At 48.3% G+C, this 19,084-nt stretch overlaps 1 protein-coding gene across 1 annotated transcript in view; it reads right to left on the reverse strand.

Annotated features, from left to right (window-relative positions):
• Positions 1 to 17,414, reverse strand: part of plxnb2b (plexin b2b) — a 138,661-nt gene extending 121,247 nt beyond the window's left edge. The window contains exon 1 of the mRNA XM_063197132.1: positions 17,007 to 17,414. The gene's annotated coding sequence lies outside the window, so the exon portion shown is untranslated. The remainder of the gene's footprint in view (positions 1 to 17,006) is intronic.
• Positions 17,415 to 19,084: the final 1,670 nt, after the last annotated feature.

Genomic DNA, 19,084 nt, shown 5'->3' on the forward strand with positions numbered 1-19,084 from the left:
TGGATTATACCATCACCGTGACAGTCACTGTGTGTGTGTGTGTGTGTGTGTGTGTGTGTGTGTGTGTGTGTTCAGTAACTTTTATTTGTCTCAGTATGGGCAATTTTTGTGTGTGTTTTGTGTTTGTGTTTGTTGTGAGTGAATGGGTCAGAGAAAGAATGTAAATTCATGCATCAGTATGTTAGTTTTTATTACACAGTGTGTGTGTGTGTGTGTGTGTGTGTGTGTGTGTGTGTGTGTGTGTGTGTGTGTGTGTGTGTGTGTGTGTGTGTGTGTGTGTGTGTGTGTGTGTGTGTGTGTGCGCGTGTGTGTGTGTGTAGAGTCAATGTCTTAAGTATGTTTAGTTTAGCTGCACACTGGAGACTGGTCAAACAATTTTAAACTTCTGTGCTAACCCTGTTACATAGATATTTGACAAAGTACACTAGACTTGACTTAGTCACATATTACAATTAAAATGCAGGTTATTATGACCATTGTTAGGAATTTCAGTCATGTGGAAGCAACTCCTAAGACACAATGTTGGATGACCGGTCGGTCAGACAGTTGCTTTTTGAATGTTTGCATGTGACTCAAGCTTACGTCTGTTGTTTTTTTATTAACTTTTTTTGCATAATGAACTTTATACAATAGAGAAACATCCGTGTATTCAATGCTCTGTCATTTATTAAACATGGAGCTGCAAACTTTGTCCCATCTTATCCAGGAACAAGAGAGTGGGCCTAGTATCGAGTCCTTGTTACATTATATATTAAGTGTGAGGCCTTTCAGATGACTGTCCCAGGCCCGGCCAAAGCCGTCAGTGGCCCTGGGTAGCAATATCATGCAAAGCCTGCACTGACATCACAGTCAGTGTTAACAGTGACTAATCATCCGTCTGGCCTGACCTCTACCAGGGTAGAGCAACAGAGATGTGGGTCAAATCCCACGAAAGGTTTATGGCCAGGGGTGAATGTGGACGTGTGTGTGTGTGTGTGTGTGTGTGTGTGTGTGTGTGTGTGTGTGTGTGTGTGTGTGTGTGTGTGTGTGTGTGTGTGTGTGTGTGTGTGTGTGTGTGTGTGTGTGTGTGTGTGTGTGTGTGTGAGTGTGTGAGTGTGTGAGTGAGTGAGTGAGTGAGTGAGTGAGTGAGTGAGTGAGTGAGTGAGTGAGTGAGTGAGTTTGTAGGTGATAATGTGTGTCATAGTGAGGGTTTGGGTGGCATAAACGGTCTAGTCTGATGCGTATGGAGACAGGACTATCTTCCAAGCAGCCATGACGGGCACTCGCCCTTATAGACCTCTCTGAGGACTGGGTTCAAAAAGCGTGGCAGCCACGAGTCAAAGTCGGGTAGAGGGCACAGCAGACCAGACCAGACCAGAAGAGTGCAGACGAGACAAGGCAACAGAGCCCATTTCCATTTTGTCTTTCCCTTTTTTCTCTCTTCTTCTTCCTCCTCCTCCTCCTGCTGCTGCTGCTGCAGCCATCCCTCCATAACGAAAGTATTCAGAGTCTAAATGGTTTCTCCCTCTCTCTGTCTCTCTCTCTCTCTCCCGCATTAGCCGGGGTGGCAGGTGCCAGATGACGGGTTTCTGGCCGGGGCTCGGTGTAGACTTGATAAGTGTAATCCCGAAATGACTTACAAAATGTCTGGGAACTAAGCACCTCGGCAGCTTGGCTGGCTGGCTGAGGCTCCACAGGTAAGAGATCCTCCTGTCTCCCGCCTGAGCTCTCCCCCGACATGTAGCACTAGCGGCGCTGTACTGTTCGCTCCCAAGCCGCGGGAGTCAGAACGACGAAGCGACCTGGATTTGCTCCAGAGACCATTAGTTTGCAGTGGCGGCGGGTGACACAGCTGACACCACATTTATGAGTGCACACAAATCCTGGACTGGCTTAAACTTGCTAGCCATGCGGTGCGGCACTATTTTTTTTATGAAGGTGGCTGCCATATTTAGGCTAAGAATACCAAATAGCAGTCAGCATTTCAGGGGGCCTCTGCTCTGCTTTCTTTCAACCGACAAGACTTTTAAAAACCTGAATTAAATACATTTTAAAAATCACCCGTATTCCAAAGTTTATGGTTCACAGCACAAACATTAACCATTTCATTTCTCGCCATCGCAAGCAAGGAGAGAGATTGCAAGGCCCTCTTATCAGCCCACAACACGACACATGGCAGACAATGTTTCGCCTAATAACTTCTGTGCTGCACATCTTATTTCAGTCTTTCTGGCTGGGTGGGTACACATCGCTCCAGCTAAGGGATTAGGGGGAAGGTCACGTGGCCTTGTCTGACGTATGGCAACACCCCTAGTCCACTACCACCACCAAACTCCCCCCTAGCTTTGGAGAGAGAGAGAGAGAGATCAAACCATGTCAGCACATTCATATATTTCACAAGTAAATACATAAAATTTGCTTAGTGTACAATCCAGAGAAAGTTCACTGAAGAAAAAAAAAAAAGAATCATGTTTTCTACCGAGTGCAACAACTAGCCTGGAGCCGTTGAATTCCCTCCCTCCCACCACACCCCCCACCCCTCTCTCTCTTTTCCCCCTCTTTTTTCTAATGCCCGAGCTGAAGGCATAAACACATAATTCTTCAGCTTTTGACTTAGTGCTTAGAGACACTTGCTGCACTGTGTGCATGCACTGGCAGTCGTTATGGTTGGGTGGTAGTGCGCCCATGCCGGCACCCACACACAAACGTAAGGCCCACCTGCTCCGGGCTGCGGATTTAGACTTCACCCTGGAGCGGAGTGGGCTGCCCAGTGCCCAGGCAAGCCAGACCAACGCCAACCGCTCAGCCTCTGTCCTCTGCTGTGTGCCAACGTGCACGTGGCAGTGCCAAAAACAACAGGACTCCACATGTGCGACCGCGCCTCGCTCCATGGTGATCAAACATTTGCCGCCACGCTCTGTGAACAGCCCGCCTCGTTAATTGGTTCCTATGCAACCAATTCACAAATCCTGGATGGTGAGCTTGAACAATGCAATAATTGGCTTCAGACAAGATTCTATGTGGAGCATGGGGGTTGGGGGGGTGGGCTGGTTGTGGGCTATGCGCGGCTGGAAACTCTGGTGCACTGAACCCTTCAGAGAGGAGTCTTTATCACAAGGAGAAGAGGATAGTGCCGATATTTTGAACAAGAAAACGGTGAATGAAGACACCCCCTCCGATGCTAAGGAGAGGCTATGTTTGGCACACAATGGGACAGCTGGGATGTGTACAATCCCAATGCTGCTTCCTGTGGTATTATGACAGCCCAACCGATAAAGCCACAACCAAACAGCTCCTCGCAGAGAGAGAAAACAAACACTCAATGGCTCTGTGTAAAGACGTCTGGAACAACAGCGCCAAGGACGAGACATCGCATAGTGCGTGTTTGCAGTTTTCCAGGAGGCGACGACTAGTGAATCAGTGGTGCTAATGAAAAGCATCTGCCATTATTGTATTCAGACGAAGGACGGGGGGAGAGAAGAAAATAACTTTTAGCTCGTGTCACACCGTCTTAAGTGCAAGCATTGTGAGAGGGGATTGATTGCTGCTGATGTTTACTCGTATTGTACACACGCAAAGTGGGAACAGCATACGTGCGAACTCGCTCGCCGACAAAATTAACCTGATTCTCTCGCATAGAAACAACAAATTAGGCACCAGTAACGAAAACAGAGGCAAAATCAGTCATAATTGTTTGGTGCGTGTGACATGACTGCAGATTTTCCCGAGCTTCTAATTGATATTCTGGGCCGCCTTCATTAATTAAACCTCTGATTATTCCGCTAAATAGAGCTCGGCAACTGGAGGCCTTTTAAAACCAATTGTTAAATTTATAGCAAATTGTCTAAATTCCCATTAGTCCTTATCTGACACAAAGACACCGCTCTAGAATTCAGAACAAAACAACAAAAACCGGGGGAGCAAGTAGGGCCAACTTTTCAATGAGAAAGTTTCTTGTACCCTTTTGCAACTGTGAATGTCTAAGTGTGGAAACATCACAGAAGCAAACTTGTTAAACACGACTCACAAAAACATTGCTAAAGCAAACACATGCTAGCTAACACAGTAGGCCACTTAATACAGAAAAAGAAAAGGGGAGTGAGAATGCATGAAAAAGACACACTGTAAAAACCACAACTGAAGGAGGCTAGATAAAGAGACAAACATCTTCTGTCCACTCTGGTTGCCTCAAGGTGTCAGCTGGCAGAGGGAAAAACAAAGAGGCTTCTCTTCTCCACGGCACAAACTAGTGCAAGCCCATGGGCCTGACGAGGCAGGCAGGCAGGCCGGCCGGCCGGCAGGACGTCAACGCCACGTTGAATGGAGGAATGACAGTGGGAAGAGACAACACCGCCGCAAAACACCACGCCTCTCTCCTCCAACCTGCTGGGAGAGAGAGGACCCATTCTACTCCACTGATTACAGACAATACAGCCATGCATTCCATGGGCAGGAGGGAAATGAGGGTGGAGAGATGGGGGTGGTGTGTGGTGTGGTGGGCTGGGTGAGTGAGGGGTGAGTCAGGGTGTTGTTGCAGTGGTGTGTGGGGTGCTTGACAGACACAGTTGCCTACTTCAGAGCAAGTGTGGTTATCTGCGAGAGGACAAAAAAAATGGGGAGTTTACAAATCCCATTTTATCTTGACAGGGCAGCGCGAAGAAAGGGACACTTTAGGGATATAGTGTATAAAAAAGCGACAGAGGGAACGGTCATAAAGCCATTCCACAATAGCCGGCATTCAAAGTACATTTGTCCTTGCTACTTTGAAAAGAATGCATGGCCTTTGATATATTTTGCTGTTTTTTTTTTTTTAAACAGATACACCCCCACCCACCTCCACACTCTTCCAAAACAACCTCGCACAGGGGAGGAGACAGATGGAAACAAATCACCATGCGACGCAAGATGAGGTGATGTGATGGCAAGCTAGGGGGAAAAAAACGTGGCAGCAGACGCCGCTTAATGTCCTTGTCTCCTGACCCTGACCTGGGTAGATAGTACACAGAGCTCCGGCTGGCTGGCGGGCTGGCGGGCGGGCAGGCGGGCCACTCTGCTGTGAAGTGCAGGCGGCGCTGGACAGGGATGAGAGGGGAACGTGCCTGCCTGCCTGCCTGCCTGCCTGCCATGCCGACCATGGTCTGGTCCCGGAGGAGAGAGGAGAGTCACTCTAATCACAGGACTTATCCAGCCACTTCCACCCCCCCTCAGCCATTCCCCAAATCCCCCCTATCCTCACCCTTGTGTAATGAGGCTCTGCCCTTTTCTTCTCTTTTCCCCCCCTTTTTTCATTTCTTTTCTTCCTTTTTATTTTTTTATCAATCGCCCAGCCGCTGGGTGGAGGTGGAGATGCAGTGGGGAGGTAGGGGTGCAGTGGGGTGGGGTAGGAGCTAAGGCTAGCTCACTTGTTCTTTACTCATTCACTCACACAGTCATGGTCACACAGTCTCACACACACCACCAAACCACGCACGCACGCACGCACGCACAGCAGGCTCCGCTCAACTCTACGGCCGGCTCAGCTTGGCTCAACCCAAGGACGAAAAAACAGCCACCACCCACCTTGTTAGGGGGAGGCCAAGGGGAGGGGCAGGTGATCTCAGATCCAGATACCAGAGGAGGAGAGGACTCCTGGACGGAATTGAATTATTGATCAAGCGACAGATTGCGTTATGAGGAATTCATGGACCAACACCCCCTCCACAATCACCACCACCACTCTGCTTCCACTCCCTTACACCCACCCACCCCTCATCCGACTCACTTCACCACCCTGCCCCCCATCACCCCCCTCCCCCCCCTCCAAAAAACACACACACACATCCCCTTTTCCGTGCCCAGCTTTGCACGAGGTAGTAGTGGTGTAGGGAAGTGTTGGTGGCCCAGAATCCTGATCAGTTCTCTGCGCACGCTGGAAGTAAGGATTATGAGTAGTAGAGAGAGAGAGAGAGAGAGTGCGAGCGAGCGAGCGAGCGAGCGAGCGAGAGAGAGCGAGCGAGCGAGAGAGAGGGAGAGGGAGAGGGAGAGAGAGAAACAGAGAGAAAGAGAAATAGAGAGATAGATAGAGAGAGACAGAGTGAGACAGAGAGGGAGGGAGAGAGAGAAAGAGCGAGAGCCTGCACCCTGACAAGCAAGAGCAAACACAGAATCAATCAGAGCAGGGGGGTGCCCGGCGACTACACACAGTTCAGTCCACTCCACACGGTCTCCTTCAACCCTCATCAGCCAGCCCCTAGCCCCTAACCCCAACCCCAACCTCCTGGAAAACTAGGTGCCCATCATCCAGGGCTTGAAGAAGAAATCGAAAAGCACTGGCTGGGCGCTGTGGAAATGTAACACAGTGAGAGTCGCTCCAGAGAGGGGCTCTATAGGGGGTCCACTTAGAGCATTAAAAGCACTTAGCACTTCTAGCCGCAATCACGGAACAGAGCAGATTGATCGTGAGTCCAGTCTGTAGCGGAGGGCTGTATTTTTAGGTCCCCCCTCTCTCTTAATGAGCGTATTTATAGTGTAGATTGACCTGGTAGCACTAGGAAATGACATTGGACATGGACATACACACACACGCACGACTGCGCGATACGGGCACACGGACACACGCACGCATGCACGCACACACATGCACACACACGCACACACGCAGTGACAGACCATGTTTCACACCCTGTCGCTTTTCCCCCAAAGCTTAACCCACTTGAGGGAAAACAAATCTCCTCACACTCTGAGGCTGGACGGACGCGCGTGCATGCAGGCAGGCAGGCAGGCACCTCCCGTGCTTCGGATGAAGCTGCTTGTCACCACGGTACTCGACGCCGGTCAGTCAGTCACAGCACACCACAGCTCCAGTGCTGTGTGTCGAGATGGGCAGCTTAGTTCGCAGAGAAGAGCTACCAATCGGAAACCAATAAAATGGCCCACTCCCTGTCCCGAGCCACTTTCGTGCATTGCAATGGCTTAGTAGAGTTACTTCATTAATCGCAAAGGGAATTTAAGGTGTCAAGCTCAAGCAGCAAACACGCACACACGCAATACAACAACATCGCAAGACAGACCAAAGCATATACACATACAGTTCATTATCCCCTTAAGACACTACTCCTGTTATACATTAGCTGTTACCAGAATGGCAATGACCAAATCGTAATGTATTACTAAAGGCCCTGTGAACTGTCATAGTGGTGTAGTACTATGGTAGTTAAGCTTTTTCAGTGACTATTACAATGTCCCAGTGATGGAACGGTGTCTGTTACAAGGCTATACACATACACACACACAGCTTGGTGACTCAGAATGACTGGTAGCTCATATCAACATGACACCCCATGGCCCTTCACAGAGCGCTAACGTCAGCTCCCACAACACCCAGCGCTGACCCCTGGCCTGCTTGTGAGTCCGGAGGCGGCTGAGTGAGTCGAGTGTACGCACAGTACTGTATGTGTGAGTGTATTCATCTCGCTCTGGTGTTGTATACAGGCAACTGTGATGACAATGGAGGTGTTGAAGTCTTGAAGAATGTATGGGTGTGTGAGTGTACCGTATTTATGTGTGAGTGTGGGGACTGTGGGTGTGTGTGTGAGAGAGAAATAGAAATATATAGAGAGCGAGCAAGCGAGAGCGAGAGAGAGAGAGAGAGAGCAAGAGAGAAATAAATTGTACGCGTCTCTGAAGATGGGAGGTATATCGTTCATCTGTGCTCCATATGTGTGTGATGATTGGGTGTCGCTGATGACCAGCATGCAAGTGGAAAGGCAGCTATGATGAAATGTTATCCCCCCTCCTCCAAAACTCAGAGCAGCCGCCACTCGGCTCGGCAGGCGGCGTAAATGTTTTTAAGCACCCTCCAGGGACCGTCTCCGCAGGAGTCAACCGCCGAGGCCCTTCAACTCTGCTTTGGGAGCAGAGAGCCAGTGTCATTAGCTCAGGCATCAGCATCAGCATAGCCTACTCCTGCTCTGCTCTGTTCTGCTGAAATCTCAGGTATTTAACAGCACTTGAAGTTATTGTGCCATTTCTCTCAGAGGAATGAGTACATTAGTAGCTCGCTCTGTTTATTTCAGGAGGCAAGTAACAGCACTTTTGTTTCCATTCTGAGAAATGGTTGAAAAGGAAGGGAAAAGGAATAAGAAAAAAAAGATCAACCAAAACCCCAAAAAAATCCATTACACATCAATTATGAGGCAAAACCAGAAATCCACAAGAATCAGTAGGCGTAAAAAATAAGGAAGTGTAACTACTGAGCCAGCTAAAAAAAAACCATGCCTTGAATCATCCTGACGCACAGAACAACATGGCAAGCGATGCAAGAGAGGCCAGACCAACTGACCTCTGACTGAGAACACGTCTGGTTCTAACAGACAGCCGCCCACAAAACCACACGCTGCTTGTCCCTGGTGGACAAGAGTCATGCATGTGCGTGCCCGCTCGCGTGCGCGTGCTCGCTCGCTCGCTTGCTTGAGGAATGACAAATAGACATCTCAGCTCGGCACGGCCTGCTCAGGATATAGCAGCGTACAGATCGTAAATAATAAGCCAGGCATGCCTAAACACCCCACTTTGTGGCAATCTGTCAGTGCAGAGCGCCTGGTCCCCACTCACCCAAGAGCATGTGAGAGAGAGAGAGAGAGAGAGAGAGAGAGAGAGAGAGAGAGAGAGAGAGAGAGAGAGAGAGAGAAGAGAGAAGGAACCAGAAAGAAAGTCAATCCTTTAGATGGCAGGCAAGATTTTTTAGGGCCATCCAATTTGGCAGGGCTGTCGGTTCGGGGTCTTGCCGTAAACAGCGTAGCGTCTGCAGCAGCATACGTTGGTTGTTTTCGGAGGCAAGGGCGCCATAATAAGGTTGCCTGACCCCAGCCAGCCGCAGCCCTTCTCAAGCTAATCACTGTAATTAGAGCCGGGAGCAGCGAAGAGATCAATGGCAAAGCCAGCGAGTAAAAAAGAAGCATCAACTACAAAGCAGCCAAAGGCTCCGCCAAGCAGAAAAACACTTGTCATATGCATGTGTGTTTGTGGTGTGTGTGTGTTTGTGTGTGTTTGTGTGTGTGTGTACAGTGTGTGTGTGGCATGCCCAGGCGTGCTCACCTCAGCCTTTATGGGAGTCTGCGCAACAGGGCTGCAATGTCGTCATTCCCTTCCCTTCCCTTCCCCTGGGTCACAGCATTTTTCCCCGCCCTCTTCTAAAAGCCAATGCCATTTGGCTCTGTTTAAGTACCCCAAAACACAAGGCAGGGCCTTCTATAAACACTGGGTTAGGAAGGAATTTTGGAAGTCCCCGTATGATGCACTGATACAGTGGGCCGGGAGCTTGAAGAAAAGACTCTGAGCAAGCACGCAGCCAGAATGCATAACAATACAGCCGACCAGTGTTGAAACAACCAAAGCGAAGAAAACAGGGGAATGAAATAACATTAGAATAAAAAATGAAACAGAACCTCGTGATACCCAAGTTTGTACAAGCAACACCTTGACAGGACGCGTGGATGGCTTGAGTATTGGTCTTGTGGTGGAAGTGGAGGGGGAATACACCAAAGATGAAACCCATTCTTGGGTGTGTAAAAACTGCTGGCATGGCATCAGGGCCACTGACAGCTTTGGCCAAGCCCTGGACAAAGTCATCTGGGAGGACCCCTCCCCTCCTTACATACAATGTAATGGGGACCCTGGGCCTCAGACAACTGATCCGTTCGTGCCCCCTCCTCCCCTCCCCTCCCCCCATCTGCTTCCCTGCATGGCGTGATATGACAACAGCTCTGGGCTTCGGTGGTCCAGATCCAGATGAGTGGTCGGCTGGGCTCAGGATGTCGGCCGGTCGGCCGTCACCATGGCTCAGCATCGGGTACATGAGGACGCTGGCTCCAGGGCACAGGCAGACACCTTGGACATGGACACACACTGATAATGACACCTACACAGATCTGCATGGGCACGTAGACACATCTGAGCCTAAGGGCCTGGTGCTGAGGGACTGGGGGAGATGGGTAAATGTCGCCGTATTATTGGATCCATGTACAGAGAGGTGAGGGGTTGAAGAAGATGCAAAGGGGTCATGAAAGGGTCTGGAGAATAAAGGGGGGGGGAGGGGAACAGACGGAACAGCAAGAAGTAGAAGCTTGAAATGAAGCTGACAAACCAAACAAGACCAACGTGCACAGGGGGATGGAAAAGGAGGGTCGACGTCAGATCAGCGCTGGCTGAGGCAAAACGTGGAACCTCAGATCCCCGTCTCTGCCTGGTTATGTGCACGCTCCCCTCCGCTCCTATCCAATACCCTCCACAACTCTTCCCTCCTCTTCTCACTCACAGAGCTTACGTGCACACTCCCCTCCTCAGCCCCGCCACCCACCCACCCCCTCGCCTCGTCTTCATCACACTCCTCTCCTCTCTTCTCTCCTCTGTCACTCACACAGACCTTACGTGCATGCTGCCCTCCTCCCCCATCCTCGGCCCTGCCCTCCACTCCACTTCACTCAACTCTTCTCCCCTCTCTTCTCACACTCGCTCCCTCTCTCCTGGAGCTGCGGCAGCTCTCCTTTTTAATGGGCATAGTTGGGATTCCTGGTGCTCGCAGATTTCCCCCCCCCGCTGCTGCACAGGGGAGTCTGCTGGGAGTCTCGTCTCTCGTATCCCTTCTCTGCTCTGCTCTGCTCGGGCTCCTGTACGCCTCCATCCCCTTCTCTCCCCGGTCTCCTCTCGCGGGGTCAGGGCCTGGCACTAACTAAACACCGGCTGCCTCTCCTCCCTGACCTCAACTCCCCCTGAAACAGCTCCCTCTGGACTCCCCTCGGCTGATCCCTGCCTCGGCCTCGCTATCAAAAGCAAGACGGTGGAAGCTAGGGGAGAACGAAGAGGAAGAAGAGGAGGAGGAGGAGGAGGAAGTGGAAGAGGGAAAAACGTGTGGGTGGAAACTGCTGAACCTCAGCTGCTGTTTTTATCCGGCCCGCACTGCTCTCTCTATCAGCATAAACACAGCGAGGCCTTCTTCATGCCAGAACTGAGTCAGACACCATTAGCTGGCAATAGAGCAAGACGGCCGTCTGTAAACTTATACAGTCAATATACAGACAGCGGCTTACAGGTCCGCCAGATATCTTAAACGCCTAATGCTGACCTTCACGTGGATTAAGGCAGACGTGGGGGTTGTAAAACATGATTCAGACAATGTTGTAAAAATGTACAGAGCTCATCCATCTCATTCATTGGCTCATGCATTTTTTTGCCTTAGCAATGAGCTTGTAATTCCGAACAAATAGTCTCGAAACTCACGGACGTTGTCTCATCTTTCTGTGGTCGTAAGTCATGGTCTTGTTGTTTTATGGACAGTCTTTAAAAAACTACACAGTAAATTTAGCTGCAGAAACTGCCACTAAAAAACAAACATGGCTTTATGAGGAAGGCTTTTTCTCAGCCGAGTGCGATACAATGGCTCGCTCACTGAACATTTTCGGCATGATTCACAGCTCAAATATACAAAAGGCAAAGAGTCAGAAAAAGGAAACAATTCCATGCTTGTACTGCCTGGTGTTTTAAACAAATACGGTTGATGCCCTTGCCGGTGGTGCAAAAAAAAAACATTTTAGCATAAGTACATGTGTGAATAATGTCGTATTCACAAAGCAACAAACAAGCTCCGATGAAAAAAGTGCAGTGCAGCACAGTGCAGTGACAGTCATCATCATCACTCTGCAGTATTAGCTCTTGGCCATGCATGTATGCCATCTCTCACCCTCCCTATGGATTCCCTCCCTCTCTCCAAAGCCTTTTCTGCTCTTATCTTCTTTATCGTGTTTCAGTAGCTGGTAAATAACTGGTGAAGCACAATGTTCACAACACGACTCGCCTTCCTGCAGAGTTCCTGCACTGATAAAACGCATAGCAAAGCTATAATGTAGACAGTCAGTGTTACAGGAGGCATCCTCCTAGGGCAACTGGCAATTTAAATGTATCATTGCATCATGACTCCAAGAGCCAGAGGCTCATTTCTCTCTCCCTTGCTCCCTGCCTCTCTCTCTCACTCTCTCTCTCTCTCACTCACTCCCTGCCTCCCTCTCCCTCTCTCTCTCCCTCCCTCTCTCTCTCTCATCCTCAGGTTGCAGTGACCTTCATCTCCAGCTGTTGCCAGCTTACTGACCCCCATGTGCATCTGTCACACAGCAGCCCTGGCTGCCACCCATGCCCACCATGCTGTAATTAATAGCCCATGGAGAGATGGGGCCAAAAAAAAGAGGAGGAGAGAGGGGACGGGCGGCGCGGCCTATATCCAACAGTTATCGCACTATTAACACAAACCAGCTGGACTTCGCATTAGCTCTTTACTCTAGGAGCGATAATTAAAAATGATCTTTTGAGCGAGGGAAATTGCTGCTTTTGAAGATTACGCCAGACAATGGTTCATTCTTGTTTTAAAAAATAAAACACTTTCTTTCAGCACTCGAACGCCTGAGTTAATACCTCAAAAATGCCAGTGGTTACGGGAAAATAAAAAAGGACCTGGAACAAAAAGCTCAGATGATCCACAGACAGGTGTGGCATGAACATCAACAGCATTTTTTTTTCAATTATCTGCGCCGGCTTGACAGCTTTATGCTCTCAAAATGTTTCTGAAGAGCCATAAATTAATCATCCATCTCCACATCTGAAGGCTCTATTTCGGTACATCACTACCTCTTACTCCTGTTTTCATTAGAACATGCAAGACTTGTCTGAGTTTTCAGCCCGTGTTCATATTATGGTGAAGGATGGCTTTTCTGCGATAGATGACTAGGCTAGTCTACATGCAAGGTGCATGCTTCAGTGGACGGGTGTTTATATTCATCTATCCTCTCAGTCCAATTACAGGTACACACAGCCCTGACACCAGAATTCCTTATGCCTCCTCTGCTCTGCGGCTGGCTCTGAGTAATAAAGTATGTAAGGCGCTTGAGGGAGAAGATTACCCTGAGGGAGCTGTGGGAACAGCATTACCAGACACCTGCTTCATGTTTCTCACAATTTGCCCGCTGCATTCCATCCAGCCCTTCTATCATTTCAAATACCCCCAGAGCCCCAGTCGGCTTGCCCAAAGCTCTCTGCTTTCTTCCCCTCCCCAAGAGCTGCAGGGATTTGGCCTGGTCGTTTCCCAGCTTGGATACTCTGAGGACACAAGACACTCCCACACTTCCCACCCACACCACACTTGGCTTGAAGTACTGTTACACCGCCTTCTGACATCAGCCGGGTGATGGCAGGCAACGACTAACAAGAGCTTTTGCTTAGCCTGAGCAAAGCTGCCTCGTTAGAAGGAAACAACACAAAAAGGGAGCTCTTTTTTCCTCCCCAACAACAAGCCTCAGAGCAGGAGAAGCGTTAATGGAGAGAAAGATCCGGAACACCCTTAACAAGTGTGAATCTGGCACTCTTCTAACAAGGCACTCAGAAACAAGAGAAGCCTATAGGACGAGCTTTGGCCCCCTTGGGGGTCCACCACAGCCACCTGTTGGTGTGTGGGAAGCACGAGAATAGATATGATCTCATCAAACACGCTTGCCATTACTCCACCATCTCCTGCGCTGTCGCTGAAAGCTGAGGCAAAGAGCACGGAGCTGGTGACAGAACAGAGGTCACACTCTGGCTGTCTGCACTACACTTAAGTTGAGGCGATGACATTTCGAGACAAAAAGCACCCTCATTTGGAATTCCTCACTCCACATTACATGAGCGCAGGCAAGTCTCAAAAAATGTGTTAACTACTAGAAACGGGTAAAAGTGCACGGCTGATTGAAAATAACACTCTGCTTAAGTAAAAGAAGATATCAACTCATTACTGAAACATGACTGCATCTGACACAGATGACCACTATGAATGCGTCTCATCTCTCCAATTGATTCCAGAGAACCAATTTAGCAAGCTTCTCCCTTTTTTTTGAAAATCAATTATATTCATAAACCTGGTAGTCCTACACCACCTGAAGACCTAATGACTGCTGGCTGAAAAGGTGGTCTACATTACTCTCACAGCCAAGAGCCACGGAAACCCTAAAGTGAGGTGGAACACCCCTCCTCAGCAGAATATCGCTGGCTCCCCACCAGGATAATCCCCCAGACCTATGAAAAAGACAAAGGCTGCATTCCATTATCCAAACTCCCGTCCTCCCATCCTTGTGGCCTTGTGATGATGTTGCAAGAAGTCATTGAGGATAGAGGTTTAATTCAATATCTCGCACAAGCGCAAGTCAAAGGTCACTTTCTCATTTGCAATCAGGATGTTGAACGGAGAAATATCCTGCAAAAGCTGTTCCTGCCTACGCTGACTGCCTGGGAAACTTTTGCTTTCTCCATGGAGGTGGTCTGTCAGTGAAGCACGCGTCCACAAGTCAAAGAGAGGAGTTTAGATAATGGAATGTTACCCATCTCTCCAGAGCTAAGCAATGATGCCTTTACTTAGCCAGGTCCTCTCCTTCTCTCTCTCCCTCTCTCTCTCCCTCCCCCCCAAAACAAAAACAACACCAAAAGCCCTGGCCAGGTTATAAATAGCACACACTCACACACTACATTGCACTACAACAGAGTGTATCTTTGACAATCAATGAGAGGTTACCAAGACCTCGGCCCAGAAAGAGAGAGCGAGAGAGAGAGCGAGAGAGAGAGAGAGAGAGAGAGAGAGAGTGAGGCAGAGAGAGAGACGGAAGGTGAAAGCAAGGTGGGCATTAGAATTCCACGTACTGTTCAAGCTTCTGCTGGTCAGGTCTGTTGCCTGACAAGTGGGCCATACAAGCAGCTGGGTCATTATTGGAGGAGGGGTAGAAGAGGAGACGAGGGGAGAAGGAGGAGGAGAGAGGGGGAGGAGAAGGAGAGGAGGAGAGGAGGAGTGTGGCATGCCTGTCATGGGGTCAACGTCTCAGGAAAACAAATGTTCCAAAAGCAGCTCTAATACAACAACAGACAAACAGTGCACACATACTCACTTCAGCTTTTCTCTGCGACTCAGCAAGTTTTGCTGAATGCCCCTGACATTTCCAACATAAAAGAAATTGAGGCACAGCCATCTGTGGTCAGCAGCACCAGCGTACTGATGACTAATGTCTGCGATATGAGTTGTGTGCATTATTTTAACCCCCGCTCCCAAACCCAAGCATCCAATCTCGCAACTACAGGCTAGAATTAACTCACCCAAACCCACTGATATGCTTCCTTTGTGTGGGCTGAATTCCAGTAAAACAAATACGCATACAAAAACACATGAAACACTCACACACAAACACGCACACTATAATTATGCAAAACAGAGAAATTCAGCTAAACTGCCATGTAGGCCATCATATTTGCAGTGCCCATGGAAAGTATGCAACATGTGTAAATGAACCTGTATACGCATGACTACATTTGTGAGCCACTGGCATGTGCATAACCGTTACATTATCACCAAATGCCGCTGTAGCTATCTCGCCTTATGGATGAACTTCACAATCCACAGTGAAAGGATTATCCCCAAGACAGAATTGTTCATTACGGCTCTCTGCCAAGATAAGATGGCCAGATCTTTCTGAACCCAGCAAGGGCAAGAGATAGAAGATAAGCCGAAAGAGAGAGAGAGAGTGCAGGATTCTTTGCACGGGTGGGTGGGGGAAATAGGGACCTGGTTTTAGGTTGCAATGTGTTCACCCCATGAGCAGATGGTTCTTTTTGGAAAAAAGCTCGGGGCCCCGCGTAGTTCAGCGGAGCTTGGGGGGGGTTACTGACACGCCCCTGCCATCTTGGGCCCCCCCCTCCGCACGGGGAGCTGAGGAGAGGGAGTACGCAGCTAATCCATTTCCTCCATGAGAGCGTTTTCTTTAATGTTATTTAATGAGGATAATCCGCACGAGACGAGAAGGGGGCTCCTCGTTTACAGTAAGGGCTGTGTGTGAGGGCCAAGGGAGGCTGGGGAAAGGGAATATAAAGGGGATGGTTTAGACTGAAAACAAGGCAGTACAGTGAGCACGCCACGGCTGTGCCAGGGAGAGAGAGATACAAGGCAGACAGGGGGCTGTACTCAAGAGATGCAGCCAAGGATATGAATGGGGCTAGTGTCTGCCCGTCCTTTTAAAAAGCAAGATAAACAAAACAGGAGGAATTGCTCACCAAAAGACACAAGAGACATGTCTCTGTCTTGTGCAGCTACTTCTGATGGAACCAGAAAGGGCATGCAAACACGAGACATAATGGAGGGTTAGGCTACAAGTTGCTGTTCTTTGCCCAATACATTTTGTTTTTACTAGACTCAATACACTGAGTGCCAATTCTTGTGTAAAAAAGAAGGGTGCACCTGATCTTTGAATCATGACTTCTTAACAAAATGCAAGCCTTTGCATCATGCCTGCCTTCTTCACAAAAAAGTCAAGCAAGTTGCAAGTCAGGAGCAGCATGAGTGGTTTCCTCATTCCTTAAGGAAGCAAAAAGTTTATTCAAAAGCTTTCCTGGGTTCACGATACTGATATGGCGACCCATTATAACGTTGTTCTTTGTCTAGAGGGCATCAGCTTCGCCCCACAAATGTTGACAAACCGGTTTCGCCCACAACTTGTTGGGTCCGTATCAGCACGTGTAATTACGTGTTCGTGGAATGCAGGGCCGATTTTGAAGTTAGTTAGTCACTGGAATGGCCACTGGGTCCTTATCTACAATGACAGCGCGCGCATAGAAAAAAAAGAAATCAAATTTCAAACAAATACCAGTGGGAGACCTAAGTGTGTGCACAGTGTGGCCACGCACAGAACTTCTATTTTGTGGGAGTAGCCCACAGATTGTAGGCTAATCAAGTTTGACAGTTCCGTCGTCACAATTACTCTACATTAAAAATCTGTCCACTCCGTATCCACGAGAATGTCCCGGACAGACACAGTGGCGCTGGAAAGAAAATGAGACATCCGAGGCGAGAAATGCTATGCAAACGACAACAACCACTTCTTGTCAATGGAGATTTGTTATCCAAGTAAGTGTGGTGGTGATGTGTAACATTCATTTGCGGAGACGTTTGCCAGTGCTGTTGAAAGACAGCGCATGCACGTATCGCAACTCACCTTGGTTGAACAGTAGTTGCACAAAGGCTCGCAGTCCGAATCTCGATTCCTCCCCCTTAAAACAAAAAATAGATCCCACGGAAGGATTCATGAAAAGTTCACATCTTACTCTTCCTAAATCACGGGATGTTAACACACCAGCACCATTACGCTGAAGCGCTGAGGAGAGAACGACTGTCTCCGGTGAAAGGCGACACGATGTGAAAGCTACCTAACAAAAGGCACCAAATAACAGGGACTTCCTCCACGCCCAGGTAGGAGACCACATGACGCATCCAGGTGTGTTGTTGAGTCTTGAAGAGCAAACGAACGGAGAGACACACCTGTGTGAGCAGCTCTCATTCGCCCTCTCTCTCCACAGGGAACCAGGAACTACGGGAGAGTGGGAGTGGGACGGAGAGAATCGCACATCAACCGAGAGCGGAGGAGAGGAGCGCTATTCTCCTCCCCCTTTCCATGTTTCAAAAGGCGTCTGTCAGATACAACTGACGCAGATCGGGGCAAAATAGTAAGAAGTAGAAGACTTGTTCTGGTTCTGTAGATTCTAGTCTTCGATTGAGTGATAGACAGCATGCGATTCCACCTTCTGTGAATGGCCAGTCAATGGCGCGTGTTTCGCTTTCCTGTCTGCCTGTTTCAGTCAAATCTTGAAGTGATATTATTTTTAATCCAGTGCAGATTACTGTCTGGAGAGAGATTATGGACGCGTCATTTTGTATTTAGAAATCTATTTTAGCTTCATTTCTACAGTTGCAGTCCCTTTCAGAGGGCAGGATACAGGCTAGATTTGGTCAGCTGTCTAAAAAGTCTTAAAATTTAAAATATGCGTGTTATCTCTTGTCAAATGCAGATATAGATGCGGTGGATGGATTTTTAAGCACTTAATCCTTATTGATCTTCAAAAGATGAAAATTTGAGGAAGGCCTTTTAAAGTCATGAAGCTGTCTTTTTCGGGGGTTAATAGTAAGCCCAGCAGAGGCAATGTGTGATCTAGCACTCATGCAGTAAAGGAAGGATTTCAATAGACATGTAGCCTACACTTCACCTATAGGCCTACATCACTGTCTGGCCCTTTTCCCTATGTCTGTGATGGCTGTACTTCACCCAGGCCATTTTCTCTCCATTCCCACTGTCACCCAAACAACAGACAAACATTTTCACAGAGGTGGAAAGAGTAAAGAGGGCTGCCTGGGTCAGAGGAAGGACAAGAAAGTTAAAAAGGTTAGAGCACAGCTGTCTTTATTCAAACACTAAAGTTGTGAATTATGAGACAAGTTGTGATGCAATCCCAGTATTTTCTCAAATAGGAATGCCGCTTAGCCTATGAAAAGCCTGCTTGACGAGACCAACATGCTTATGATGATGATGGTCCAAATTCAAACAACTCTACACACCATGGACTCATCCACATGTTAATACATCGATTTACAAGATTTGAGGGAATTAATTCTGTCAGTCACCATTAACCCTTTACACCTCTGGAATCACAAAGCTTTGCCCCAGGGAGGGTGTTGCAATTCAATTCAATGATGAACTATCTGACAGTCTCCGAAATGAAATGTCAAAAAGGCATTAAAAATGAAATTGGCAAGCACTGTCCTTCAAAGAGAAGCATGGATTTCTCTCAATGATCCACTTTACTTAGTGTGGTTGGATTGACTGATCAAGAAAAAATCTTTTCAGAGTGTACTGGACTAAATCTGCATAATCTTCTCTAAAAGAAATAAAAATGTCTATCTGTTCACAACCGTATGTTTGACAAGTAATGTTTTCACGAGGTGTGGCCTTACACGGTTTTGAAAAGAGAGTATTCAAATGCTTGGCCCTTTGTAATATCAGTCTGCAATACACTTTTGAGAACAGAGTACAAAAACAATTCTGTCACTGCACTGCGAGCTCATTTATGAGTGAGTGTCCTCTGTTAGTGAAGTCTAGATAAAATTGGGGAGCAGATTAGTTTCCTCAGTTTGTCATAGAGTGAAACCATTGAACATTTTGTACACAACTTCTGTTTGTCAAACTACTGTGTGATTATTCCCTCTTACGTATGCATTGCAAAAGTGTACTTCCTCCCAAAG

Source organism: Engraulis encrasicolus, chromosome 4, assembly GCF_034702125.1.
Source record: "Engraulis encrasicolus isolate BLACKSEA-1 chromosome 4, IST_EnEncr_1.0, whole genome shotgun sequence".
In the NCBI taxonomy this organism is placed as follows: Eukaryota; Metazoa; Chordata; class Actinopteri; order Clupeiformes; family Engraulidae; genus Engraulis; species Engraulis encrasicolus.